The sequence below is a fragment of the Urocitellus parryii genome, chromosome 8, assembly GCF_045843805.1.
Source record: "Urocitellus parryii isolate mUroPar1 chromosome 8, mUroPar1.hap1, whole genome shotgun sequence".
In the NCBI taxonomy this organism is placed as follows: Eukaryota; Metazoa; Chordata; class Mammalia; order Rodentia; family Sciuridae; genus Urocitellus; species Urocitellus parryii.
The window spans coordinates 46,208,111-46,222,100 of NC_135538.1; positions in this window are offsets into that span (position 1 = coordinate 46,208,111).

A 13,990-nucleotide genomic window follows, 5' to 3' on the forward strand; every position below is an offset into this window, starting at 1 on the left:
ACCCCACACACCAACTGGAACTCCCTCCACTCGGCTGCTCGCACATTCACTCTCGGAACCCCGTGAGAACTCAATGGGAACTCCAAACTAGCGGGAACCCAAGGCCGCAAGAGCCACCCTATTACTGGTGTAAAGGTCTAATATACAATTGAATCAATCCAGCATCATCTTAATGGCTCGCCTCTCAACAATTACTTCTGGCAAAATGCCAGGGGCCATTCCAACTCGGCTGTGGCACTCAACATCTCCCCCCTTCTGTTTAATTAAACAACAAGCAATGTGGCTTAGGGACCATGCCTATCTTAGGTTGTCCAATACTACATATGGTCCTTACCCGTCATCAGATGAGCTGACCTCAAGGCGTCAGCCTCCTGTCTTAGGTTGGTACCATTGCAATTGGATCTTAATTGTCATTGACTAATGGTCCAGCATACTGCCATACTTGTGGATAGGCCTTTGCACCAGTGGGGGGATGAGGTTCTTTGCCTCACCTCTGTTGGCCCCCAAATTTGGCCTTTGCACCAGTGGGGGGGGTGAGGTTCTTTGCCTCACCTCTGTTGGCCCCCAAATTTGGCCTTGGTGCCAGTGGGGGTGTGAGATTCTTTTCCTCACCTCTGTTGGCCCCCAAAATTTAGACCATCACAAGCAGAAGGGAGGAGGATGCAAAATGCCAAGACACCAAGCCAAATGATGTCTCCTTTTGGAAAAATTGTACCATCGATGACACCATCAGCAAAGATACCCCAGCACTACCACAATTCACTGCACCAACAGATAGTTCACAATGCATACAAGTGATACATAGTCCAGGCAAGTTCTGCTAGCAGTTAAAAGCAGAGGAATCCATTAATATGTCCATTTCCTCCCAAAGTAAATCAACTCCTTGATTGAGCATTACTTGTTGAGTTATTATTCATTGATACATCAGTTTATACAGTTTGTTGTAATAGCTATCTTAGAAGCCATAGTTTGGTTTTATCTTTGTCTTCACTGGCACTGGGATGAAGATAGGAATTCTGGCAATGATGGCTAAAAAAATTATGTAACATTCCAGCAGGCACTAAGAAAAAAATTTTCTGAACAATTTACATTATCCTGAACAGAATTATTAAATATAATGAAAAGGAAAAGTGAAAGTAAACAAACAGATCTGTTAACCTCCTTTTTGTTCACATATTAAAACAATCCTCAACAGCTGTTTACCCAAATTAAATTAAACCATTTAAATCACATGAATAATAAAAATATTTGGATCCATTTTTTCATGAGTGCTCCTCATATATGATATATGACATAAGCACATACAGACATACAACACAAAACAGAAGTGTGCACACATAACACAATACATACAACACATAACATAATAGTAAAGGCCTTGTAGCTTTTCACAGGTAATATCTCCATTGCAATGTTTAAAAGCAACACAGTCCAAAAATAGAACTGATCAGAAAAACATTAACCTAGGTCTGTATGAGCTCAAAAAGTAAAATAGAACTTCAATATGTGGGAAAAGGCAATAATAAAATAGATATTGAAAAAAGCATCTTGGTTACCACCTGGGTTAGACTCTTCTTTGGATATCCCATTCTTTTTCCTGTAACTTGCATATTGGTCTGAAGGTATTCCCACAAGCAAGCCCCAAGGTTTTTTACATTTGAAATAGTCTCTAATGATATTCATTATGTATTAGCCTCCAGGTGTAGGAGAACCACTGTTTTCAGATGTAAGGATATCAGCTTTTATGGATTTGAGCCAAGTCATCTTCTTTTTGGTCTGTAGAAATTGCTTTAGTTAGTCTCTCTGGAATCCAAATTGGCTGCTGTTCTCCCTGTAGAAATACACAAACAGACCCCCAACTCCAGAGAATCACTGGGTCAGAACCTTTCCATTGTCCTGTTAGAATATCCTTCCAAAGTACCTTAGGCTTATGTCCATTTTTTGGACACATATGCCTTTCTGCAGCACTAAGCCCTGATGAATCCAAATTTTAAAAAGTTAGAGTAAAAAGGGTTATTTTAAGTTTATCTTTGGGGGATATATACCCCTTCCCAATTCCCTCTTTTTGCTTTAATAAGTACATTTTAATAGTTTGATGAGCTCTTTCAACTATGCCTTGTCCCTGTGGATTGTATGGGATTCCTGTTATATGAGTAATGCCAAATGATGAGCAAAATTGTTTAAAAGAGGTAGAAGTATAGCCAGGGCCATGATCTGTTTTTAACTGTTTTGGAACGCCCACAGTTGCAAAATTTTGTAAGCACTGAGCTATAATATCTTTAGTTTTTTCTCCGGCATGAAGGGAGCCCATCAAAAATCTGGAAGAAGTATCAACTGTAACATGCAAATATTTTAATTTTCCAAATTCTGGCAAGTGTGTGACGTCCATCTGCCAAATATGGTTAGGTATCAGTCCTCTAGGATTGACTCCAAGATTAACTTGTGGTAAAAAGATTACACAATTTTGACATTGTTTTATTATTTGTCTAGCTTGTTCCTTAGTTATTTTAAAATGCTTTTGTAAAGTATTAGCATTGACATGGAACCTTTTATGAAAATTTGTAGCTTCTTCTAGTGTAGAGAAAATATGTACATCATGTGTAGTTTTATCTGCTAAATCATTGCCCAAACTAAGGGCTCCAGGCAATCCTGTATGTGCCCTGATATGTCCTATAAAGAATGGATCTTTTCTGTCCTAGATTAGGCTTTGTATAGTGGAAAACAAAGAAAACAATAGAGGAATGGATAATCCTAACAGCATCTTCAAGGGATACTATAGCATTAACTATATACTGACTATCAGAAAATAAATTAAATACAGAATCTTTAAACATCACAAAAGCTTGTAATACTGCATTAAGCTCTAACTTTGAGCTGATTGTTTGGGTACTAAAAATATAAACGTTTGATCAAGGGTAACTACTGCTGCTGTACCATTATTTGACCCATCAGTGAATATATTTGGAGCATTCATGATAGGTGTTTTTCTTGTAGTTTTTGGAAAAACTATAGGATGAGAAAACCAAAAAGACAACAAAGGGTTAGATGGTAAGTGGTTATCAAATGAAACATTAGATTTACACATGATTATTGCACAAGTATTTAACTCAATAGCTAAGTCATCAATTTGATCCATAGTATATGGAATAATAATTTTACTGGGAGAAATTCCAAACACTCCCTTTGCTGCTTTTATTCCTTTGAGTATCAATTGTCCTACAGCCTCAGGATACCTAGTAAGTATAGTATTAGGAGAATAAGATAAATGTATCCACAATATGGACCTTCTTGCCAAAATAATCCTGTAGGTATATTTTTTGTTGGTAGTACACTAAATATAAAGACAAACTTATATCAATTCTATCCAAATGCATATTTTCCATATATGTTTCAATGATTTTTAATACCTTTCTTGCTTCAGGTGTTAATATTCGGGGTGAATTTGGATCTGATGGACCTTTTAGGATATCAAATAAAGGTCCGAACTCTCCTGTTGGTATGCCTAGATAAGGCCTTATCCAATTTATGTCTCCTGATAACTTTTGAAAATTGTTAAGTGATTTGAGTTGATCTACTCATATTTGAATTTTTGGTGGATGGACCATGGTTGAGGATAATAGAACTCCTAAATAATTAATTGGAAAATATAATTGTACTTTATCTATTGCTATCTCTAGATTATATTTTTTTAATAAATTTGTAAGTGTGGCATAACATTCTAGCAATGTGTTTTTATCTTGATGTGCTAATAATACATCATCCATATAGTGAAATATTTTTAGTTCAGGATTTTGATTTCTAAGTGGCTGGATTGCTTTATTAACATAAATTTGACACACAGTTGGGCTGTTAGCCATCCCTTGAGGGAGTACTTTCCATTCATATCTCTGATCAGGACCTTCATGATTCAGAGCAGGGATAGTAAATGCAAAACGTGGACTATCTTCAGGATGAATTGGAATTGAAAAAAAAACAATCTTAATATCTATAGCTAAAACATACCAGGTTTTTGGCAAAGCAGACAATTGAGGAATCCCCGATTGAGTAGGTCCCATAATAACCATATCATTATTAATGGCTCTTAAATCTTGCAATAATCTCCATTTACCAGATTTCTTTTTGATGACAAAAAATGGGAGTATTATGGGGAGATACAGAAAATTTTATATGTCCCTCCACTAATTGTTGTTTGACCAGGTCAGGGGCTGCTTGTATCTTTTCTTTAGTCAGGGGCCACTGAGGAACCCATACTGGTCTTTCTGATTTCCAAGTAATTTTTATTGTCTCAGTCACCCCTCTTGAAAACCCAATCCATGTCTATCTATTTCTTGATCTATTTGTATTGGTGCCAGTATACTTTGCCCTTTTTCTCCTAATCTTTTTCTTTTCCTAAAACCTTGTCTAGCCATAATAGTGGGAGCATTTGTATTGATGTTATTTGTTAATGTCAAACCTAATTGATCTATAACATCTCGTCCCCATAAATTTATAGGAAGATGATCCAATACATATGGCTGTATAGTTCCTTCACATCCTTCAGGATCCTTCCAATCTACTACCATTGCACTTCTATGGGGATTAGCGCCACTCCTACGCCTCAAAGCGTTTGGGTGGTTTGTTGTAATGGCCAATGTTTCGGCCATTCCTGATGAGATATGATGCTAAAGTCTGCACCTGTATCTAGTAGCCCATTAAATTCATGTCCTTGAATATTTAGCTTTAGCATTGGGCGAGAATCTAAATTTAAAGAAAGCATAGCCCAATCTACACCTGTGGAGCCTAATCCCCTGGAACTTCTTTCTATAGTACTACTGGAAAATTTGTCGTGCAGGCTGGGTATTATTAATAACTGTGCTATTCTTTCTCCTGGTGAAATTACTGATATATCTCTTGGAGAGCTAGCTATAATTTTTATTTCACCTTCATAATCAGGATCAATTACCCCAGGACTTATCATAAGTCCTTTTAGAGTAGAAGAACTGCATCCTAATAAGCCTACTGTTCCTTGGGGAAGAGGTCCTTTTTCTCCTGTGGGAATGATTTGAACTCCCATTTTTGGAGTTAGTACTGCTCTGGCAGAGATGCAGATGTTCAATCCTGTGCTCCCTCTGGTTTGTCTGATGAGAGATATTATGGATAATGTGTCCTGGGCACTACCCTGATTGTGTTGCTGGGTTCCTCCAGTTCCCCATATATTTGTGGTCGTGGGCCCCGGAGCATTGGGCCCCTGCCATTTTTTTGACAATGGAGCCTGATGCCTTTCTCCATGATATCATGAGTAAACACCTGGTCCTTGTCCGTTTTTTGATAATGGAGTACCCTCTATGGTGGTTTGAGAACGGCATTCATTAGCCCAATGTCTCCCTCTATGGCATCGTGGGCAAATACCCAGTATTCTACCCCTTTGATCATATCCAGTTTTGTTGAACCCTCCTCCTATGAAGCAATTTCTTCTAAAATGTCCTTTTTGTCCACAATTGTAGCATGTTTTTGGCCTGGGACCTAAAGCCTGTTGTACTGCAGCTACCAAGACTTGCCCTTGTTCATTAATGTCTCTACATAATTTAATATATGTGTTTAAATCTTCATGTTTTTATGGTCTAATGGCCTCCTTGCACCATTTATTTGCTTGTTCATAGGCTAGCTGTTTATTTAATGGTATTGCTTGTTCTGTATCCCCCAAAACTCTGGTAGCTGTTTGAATAAGCCTATCTACAAATTCAGTGTAAGGTTCATTAGCTCCTTGTATTACCTTAGGTAATTGGCCTTGTAAATTTCCATGCCCCTGTAAAGTTTTCCATGCCCTAATCACAGCTGAAGCGATTTGTGAGTATATGGCAGGATCATATCCAACTTGTTCCATTTACCCTCATAAAGTCCCTCTCCTAGCAACATATCTAGATTTCTCTGAGGATAACCAGCTGCTGCATTTTGTCTAGCCATCTCCATGCAAAATTCCTGATTGGCAACCTTCCATAACAGATATTGTCCTCCATTTAGCACAGCTTTGCACATACTAGTCCAATCTGCTGGCGTCATGTACAAGTTGGTAATGGATTCGACCATGCTTACAGTGAAGGGTGCTTGAGGATCATAGGTTGTTATAGCCTCTTTTAACTGCTTCACTGTTTTGAAATCTAGAGTACAGTGAATTTGCTGCCCTCCTGCCTGCTCAAATGCAGGGCATGCTAATCTTTGAGATCCTGTCTCAGGATCCCATCTATCAACTATGGGGGTTGGGGGCCACCCAGCATGTGTTGTCTCCATAGGTGGAGCTGTTGCTTGGACACTTAGGCCCTCTGGTGATAGAAAGGTGTTAGTAGCAGCCTCCTGTTATAACTTCTCCCCTGATAGCCTTCCCTTTTCTAAACTTTCTTCCCCAGTCTGACTAACTCGAGAGACTTCCTCTTTTACTTGATCTAAAATGTCTTCTCCTTGACTAAGCAAACAAGATTGTACCAACGTCCATAACAGTAATGTGCCAACTGGCAGAGTTCCTGGGCTTTCCTTTTCTATCCTTTTTAAATCTTCACCATGATGGTTCCATTGTGATATATTTAATAACTCCTCTTTAATGAACCACGAGCTACATCTTTGTATCATCCTAATGTATGCCCTAACTGTTCTTGATTTTACTGAGATGCCTCCTTCCTCTAGCAATTTACTTAACACCCTTTTGGTTTGGTTTTCACTAATGTTTAATTCCATATTTCTGCTATAAAAATAACGCCACCCAACAAGATAACACAAAACAAAACCAAAGCAAAAACGAAACAAAAACAGAACAAAAAATCATTGTATCAGTTTTTCTATTTTCTTCACATGTGTATTTGTGATCTATCTCTATCTCTCCCTCAGGGGCGAACAACTTCAAACCTTGAGCCAACCATTTTCCCCAGTTTGCCTGAGAAAGTTCTAGGGACAGGCAGCTTGAAACAAAAACAAACCAAATCAAAACAAGAACACATTGTTTTTTTAAATGGTCACCCATTCTCTCACCCTGCCCTCAGGGGCAAGCAATTTCACTTACCCCCAAGCTTCAGGCATCCCCACATCGGCCACCAAATGCCACAGTCTGGCTGGACACAAAATAATCGAGCCACCACGGGGCACTTGTAGGTTCAAACAGGAACTCTTTTATTGCCCAAACTCCCGCGAACACCACCCACGCGGCCCTTCCAGGAACACCACACACCAACAGGAACTCCCTCCACTGGAACTTCACCAACCAAGGAGAACTCTCCAGGAATCCCCATGAGAGCTCAACTGGAACTCAGCGAGGACTCCACAAGAACTCAAAAGAAGTGGGTGCACCAGGCAGTAGGAGCCGCCCTATTGCCAGACAGCAGGGGTCTATATACAACTGAATACACAGCCTGCTTCAATCCAACATCACCCGGTCACAGCAATTATACACAGCTTAACTTAATTATCATCATCTTAATGGCTCCCTGGCCGTCACCTCTCAACCATTCCTTCTGACAAAATGCCAGGGGCCAATCCGACTCGCTGTGGCTCTCAACACAGACTGAATCTCACAAATCACCATCAGTGTTAAACAGTGACTTCAAGTTAATATCCAGGCAATTTAAACACCCTGTCAGGATTGTTTCTCCTGCCAACGAATCTTCCCTTCCTATTTCTCTTTCCATAAATGGCACAGGACATGGAAGCTTAGTGTCCACATTTTGTGTTCTGTCTCCTTGATCTTTGCTGACCTTCACTAAGATGTGTCTTCTTCCACCTAGGCATCTAGCAAAGGTATCTCTCAAGTGAAATTGGTAACTACAATTGGGGACAGTGGACCTTGCCTTATCTAAGGTCTCAAACGTCTTCACTGAGTCACCTCCTTACCCTACCCCAAGCCCTTCTTCATCCTTTGATGGAGCTTGGTAGAAATTCTTTATGTCCTGGAACAATGATTCCCACCCTATTATATCCTTATCTCTTGTATTTCCCCATTTTATTTCCCCACAATACTCTGTTTTAATGGAAGTATAATATACATACTGCAAAATACATAATATTAACACATGGATCATGGATTTTATAAAATATACATTTCCATCAACTCAAATCTTTTCCAGTCACTTTCCATATCTGAGACCAGCATTATTTCAGTTTTCTTAACATAGGTTTTGCTTCCTGAAACTTCATATAAAGGATAAAAATTATCTTTAGCTAAAAAAAAAATTGAGACTCATCTGTTTTCTAATGTATACCAGGAGGTGTTCTTTTGTAATTGCTGAGAAGAATTTTGTATAAAAATAACACAAATTGTTCATTTACCCATTGATAGCTTAGGTTGTTTCTAGTTCAGGATTTTCATTAATAAAATTGCTATGAATAGTCTTGAACAAGATCTTGTTTTTGGACAGACATTAAGTCTCTTGCATAAATACCTAAAAATAAAATCACCAAGTCCTAGAGAAAATGAATTGTTTACTTATAGGAAACTCCTGTTTTCCAAAATGATTATACCATTTTACACTTCCAGAATCATTTGCGAGATTTTCAATTGCTCCACATTCCCACCCTACTGAGATTATTTTTCTTTTAATTGCAATCATTCTAGTGAGTCTGAAGTATTTTACTGTGATTTCATTTACACTTTTCAAAAAGTTCTAATTCCTTTACTCTCCTGAGATAAAATCCACAGATAGCATGACCTAAATATATATATGCAATTTGGAAAAAACTCAATACCATAACTAAAAAGTAGAAACACGAGTGTAATAAAATTGATTTACATATATTCATATGTGAAATATGCAAGTACTACTAACTATAACATAATAAGGTGTAGAGAATCAGAGGTAACTGTGTTACTATTACTGTCCTTGATGGAGTCTGCCTGCAAACGGGATATTCTGTCAAGGTATAGATAGGTAACAGCGGACATGCTTGAAAACGAGGTGTCTGCTGTCCTTGGGAGGGCCTACTCACAAACGAGAGGCTCCTTCAAGGTTTAGATAAGGTAACAGCAGATGTGCTTGAAAACGAGGTGTCTGCTGTCCTTTGGAGGACTTGCCTGCAAATAGGATGTTCTGCCAAGTGGGCTAGGAGGATGCTGAGAAAATTTTTTATCTGTTCTAAACAAAGAGCAGAGCTCAGCATACTCTAGGTCAAGAATAGATTAGCCATGAGAAGTGGGTCACTTCTGATTAGAAAGTAAAACTTCTGTATGCTATGTTTAATTAGCTGAAAGACCTGATTTATTGATGTTGGAAGGCTGCCTTCTTTGTTCACAATACTATAAAAATATTGCTTATACACAATAAAGGACTTTGTTTCGGCTGCTGCTTCACTTGCTCTGCTTCTTCTTTCTTTTCCCATGCTGACCTGCAAGTGAATTACTGCAACATAAGGTACAAATTATTACACCTATAAGTAGAATAACTATAATTCAAGAACTACAAATGTATAAAATATATACATTATCTTGGCAATTCATGTATCATTTAAAGCCTTGGAATCAATAATGCTATTTTCTTAAATGTTGATAAGCTCTTGATAAGTTTCTGAACACAAAAATTGTAATCTTTCCTTGATTTGTATGGCAATTACATTCTTAAAACACTCAATGGATATTAAAAGTTTACAAAACAAACTTTGAGTTTATATGTAAAATGGAACAAAGTTCTGCACTCAATTTTATACATGTTTTTCCACAGTCATAAATGTCTAGAGAAACAACAGAAATTTGTGCAGCATTTGGAACAGCTTTTTGTCTTGTGGGACTATGCATATCAGAAAATGTCTAGTATCACAGGCTCCTATCAACTTTGGTGTATCCAAACACTCAAAAATGCTCCCACATATTCTAATAACCTACCCAGAATCACTCTTCTCAGCACAACCTGGACTGAGTGGGAGTTAGCTCAAGACCCTCCTGACTAAATTCTGCTCTCAGCCAGGTCTGATCTACTACCATCTGCCATTGGGTCACCATGATTCTTTAATTTAAATCATTGTGTAAGATGCCTTAGTTTGAGTTCTCCCAGGGAAGAGACAGATTTGTATATAGGCTAGGAAGAACTCCAAGGAACCATATGTGTGAGGGAGTGGAACAAGCATGACTGAGCAAGGGAGAAGCTGAACTGAAATGCAGTTGCAATAGAGACCACAGCTGATCAAATAGGGAGATAAGGAGCTCCCTATTCTACTCTTCAGAATTATTCTAACTTGAGGCAGGTTGGCTGGCACAAGTGGGAACGCAGAGCAATATTTGTGCAAACTAAAGGAGATACACACTGCAAAATAAACTTTTGACTTTTTCTGTGTTTAGATATTTTGATGATAATAAAAAGAGGAAGATGGAGAAGTATACAGCAATGGAATTCAATTGTGTAGGGCTTGCGGAATAAGATGCATCAGGAAACATTTATAGGCAAAGCCCAGTGAAAAGCTTTACTGTAGTTGACCAACAACTCAACAATTTTCCATTTCTAAAAATGAATCATTAAATATTATCATCCCCTCCTTACAGATGAGACAAGGATCAGACCAGTTCAGTGAATTTTGTTCAAGTACACACTACTTGTACATGACTATTTCAATCCTCACCACTCTAAAAAACTGTACCATACATTTGTACACTAACAAATGTGCCAAAGTAACTGGTGAACTAACATGTTAATTTTAAAATACTAAATCTTCACTCTTATTTCTTGTTTTCTATTGTGCTAAAGCCACTCAGCACGGGCTCAAAGTATTCAAGTTCATTACCAATTGATTTCCATTGAAGATAGACCGAAAACACCAACCTTTCCACATAATAAACAAATGTGCAGACTTCCTATCCCAAATAAAATCCCATAAAATTAGTTAATAATAGGAAGGAAAGAGAATAGTGGCATATATGATTTTACTTAAAATATAAACTTCATCAAACCTATTGTTTCCCATTTTCGAATCATTGATTTTGTTATTGCTATAAAAAATTATTTTAGTATTGGCTTATAAGTGCATCATGAGATAGTTTATGGCCCACCCCTGCCACCTGCTTTTGGTGGGTTAAATAATTCATCATTAAAAAAGGAGAGAACTAAAGATACTTTGTTTCCAACTTATTTTCAATGAATCCCATGGTGCATCTTTCAGATAAAAAATGGTTCAACAGTAAAAAATTTCCAAAAGTAAATACTCTTCACCTCTGTACAAGAAAAGAAAGTCAGAAAAACTAGCAAAGTGTTCTTTCATAGAAACATTGTTGAAAATGTAGAGATGAGGTGGAAGTAGAAGAGGAAATTCTTAAGTAGGTTTAGGATGAGCAAATGCCTAATAGAAAAAGCCAAAAGGCAGGAAAATACAAAAATTATTTCAAAACATTAATTAAATGTAAAAGGAAATGAAAATATTTGGTTTACTATGGGAAACAATTCTCTTTGTTCTTTGAAAACAACCCTTTTTCTCATTAGCCTCTTTCAGAGACTTCACTTTTCCAAGAGTATGAATCAGTCTGTCTCTCTTACTCTTCCTATCTCCTCTTCCACCCAGTGCTCTCTTCTCAGTTGGCCTAATATACCTAAAATATTTGGCTGCATCACAGAATTGAGAAACAATGAAAAGCCACTTAACTTGGTGGTTCAGGACTGCAAACAATACCATTTGTGTTGGTGTGCTTACTTGTGGTGTACTGGGGAGTGTCTTTAAAAGTGGTTATTACAGAACCTAACCTATATTTTGGTGTGGCTACAAGTGGATAAAGTGCTGGTCAGAAAACACGGGGCCAAACTTCATCATTTTACTTCCTTTCTCAGTGAGGAGGGAAAGAACATTCCCATTACCACAAAGGACAGGTGGCACACAGTAGCACTCAAGTGTTAACTGAATCAATTGCTCACCTTACTGGCTCAAAAGGTCAGCTTAGTTAACAGATCTTTCAGAGTGAACATTCCCAATCAGCAACAACATAGTAAATTTGTGTGTATCTTTCTTACTTTCCATAGTGCTGTGAAAATGAAATTTTTAAAATTTGGACTAAAAAAATGAAAACTGGGTTGAGGTTCAGTCACTTAGAAAGGATAATGCAAAATAAGTTTAGATGTAAGATTAAATCATCATAGACCATTTTTTAAGTCTTTTGATGACTTTAACCAACAATTATGAGTTTAACCAACAGAATGACCCATCAGCCACCTTCTGACACAAGTAACTTCATCAAAAGTTCACATGAATCCACTTAAAATGAAACCTGAAAACCTAGCAATATACCTTTTTGACAGTATTTTTAAATGTCACTTTGACACAGTTCTTAAAACAGCTAATTGTTGTTGTTCACATATATACAGTTACACAGATTCTTACTTTTCATGTCATCTCTTCTGAAAAAGTTTACCTACCATTCAATGTTCTCAAAAAACACTCCATACAGTTATTAAAGAGTGTGATTCATTTTGACACCAAATCACATAATGTCTCTTACTTTAACCATCTGACATGTGTATTCTTCAAAAGACAAACACCATATATTGAGGCAGTTCTCCTGCTTTTCATTTGTACTTCAACACACCTAACAAAGTGTAAGCACGCAAATACTGAAAACCCACAATAATTTTGTTTGTCTGGAAACCAACAATGCATCTATAGTAAGCAATAGCCAGGCTCCCCATTAAACATATCACTCTTCACTTTGTCTGAAGTAGATAATTAAAGGATAGCATAGCTCTAGTGAATCCCCACACATTGTAAACTTCCTTCCCTCTCAGATTCACTTACTGACATTCACTGCAATGAGAATATAAAGAAAACAAGTGTTGTTTCATGCCTATGAGTAGATCAGAAAGAAAAATATGAAATGCTAAGCCCTAGTCAAAGAATAACTGTCTCTGTAGGGTTTCACAGAGCAAATGAAATCTAAAATATCTTTGTGATATATTTGAATCCACCAAGAAGAAAAGGTCAGGTGAAAGTAATTGTTGGTAAAAATGTATACAAAAGCAAGAATAAGAGTAAGACCTTGAACATGTCGAACTGGAAGGCAAGATTTTCTAGGAAAAATACCAACAGATAAAACATAAGGGTCAGACTGAGGACAGCATAAGTCAACCTTTTTTTCAAACTAATGGAAACCAAGAAAGAATTTCAAGAGAGGTTTTGATTAAATATGCCATCTCAAAGGCAGCAACAATAAAACAGATAAGGCCATTAGAAAGAGGAACAGGGGCTGGGGACATGACTCAGTGATAGAAGGTCACTGGAATAAATCCTTAGTACAGGAGAAAAATGAATTATAAATTATACATTATAAATTATACTTTTAAAAAATAACATCATGTTTATATATTTTCTCTTTTTGTCCTAGATGCCTACAAATATTATTGTCTTATAAAAATCTGTTCAAATGATCCTCTTGCTGCACAAGAAAGGATACCAAAATATTTGAGGGTAACAGAAAAAAAAAGGTAGGGGAGTATCATACCACTTAAATTATATTTTTCTGCTTGCTCTTCTTCTTTTATCTGTTTTTTCTTTTAATTTGCAGAAGTTCTACAACAAACTTGCCTCCCAACTTAAGAAATTCTCTATTGAAACAGAAGTGCCATGGAATAATTGCTTAGAAAATAAAAATTAGTCCACCAAAAACTGAAAAATAAATATGAAAAAATTCTCTTTCTCTCTCTTCTCTCTCTCTAAAAAAATAAAAATAAAAATTACATAACTCACCAGATTGACATGACAGTTTCACAAGTAAAGCCTAACAATATCTTCTAGATAAATAAGTATAGCAGCTTAAAAGAGAAACCACTTATAAGAAAAATTAATGTTTGAAATTTTGAAGGATTTAATCTGATTTCTGCCTTCCCTGGCTGCTTTCATTGGTTTTGGCAACTTGCTCTGGAAAAGCCCATTTTTTATCTTATTATAAAAAACAAAATAATATACAATGTATTTACTATATTTACCACTGATATTTACCATTAAGAAGAATGTTGTCTGTTTTATTCATTTATTTATTTATATATTTTAATATTTATTCTTTTATTTA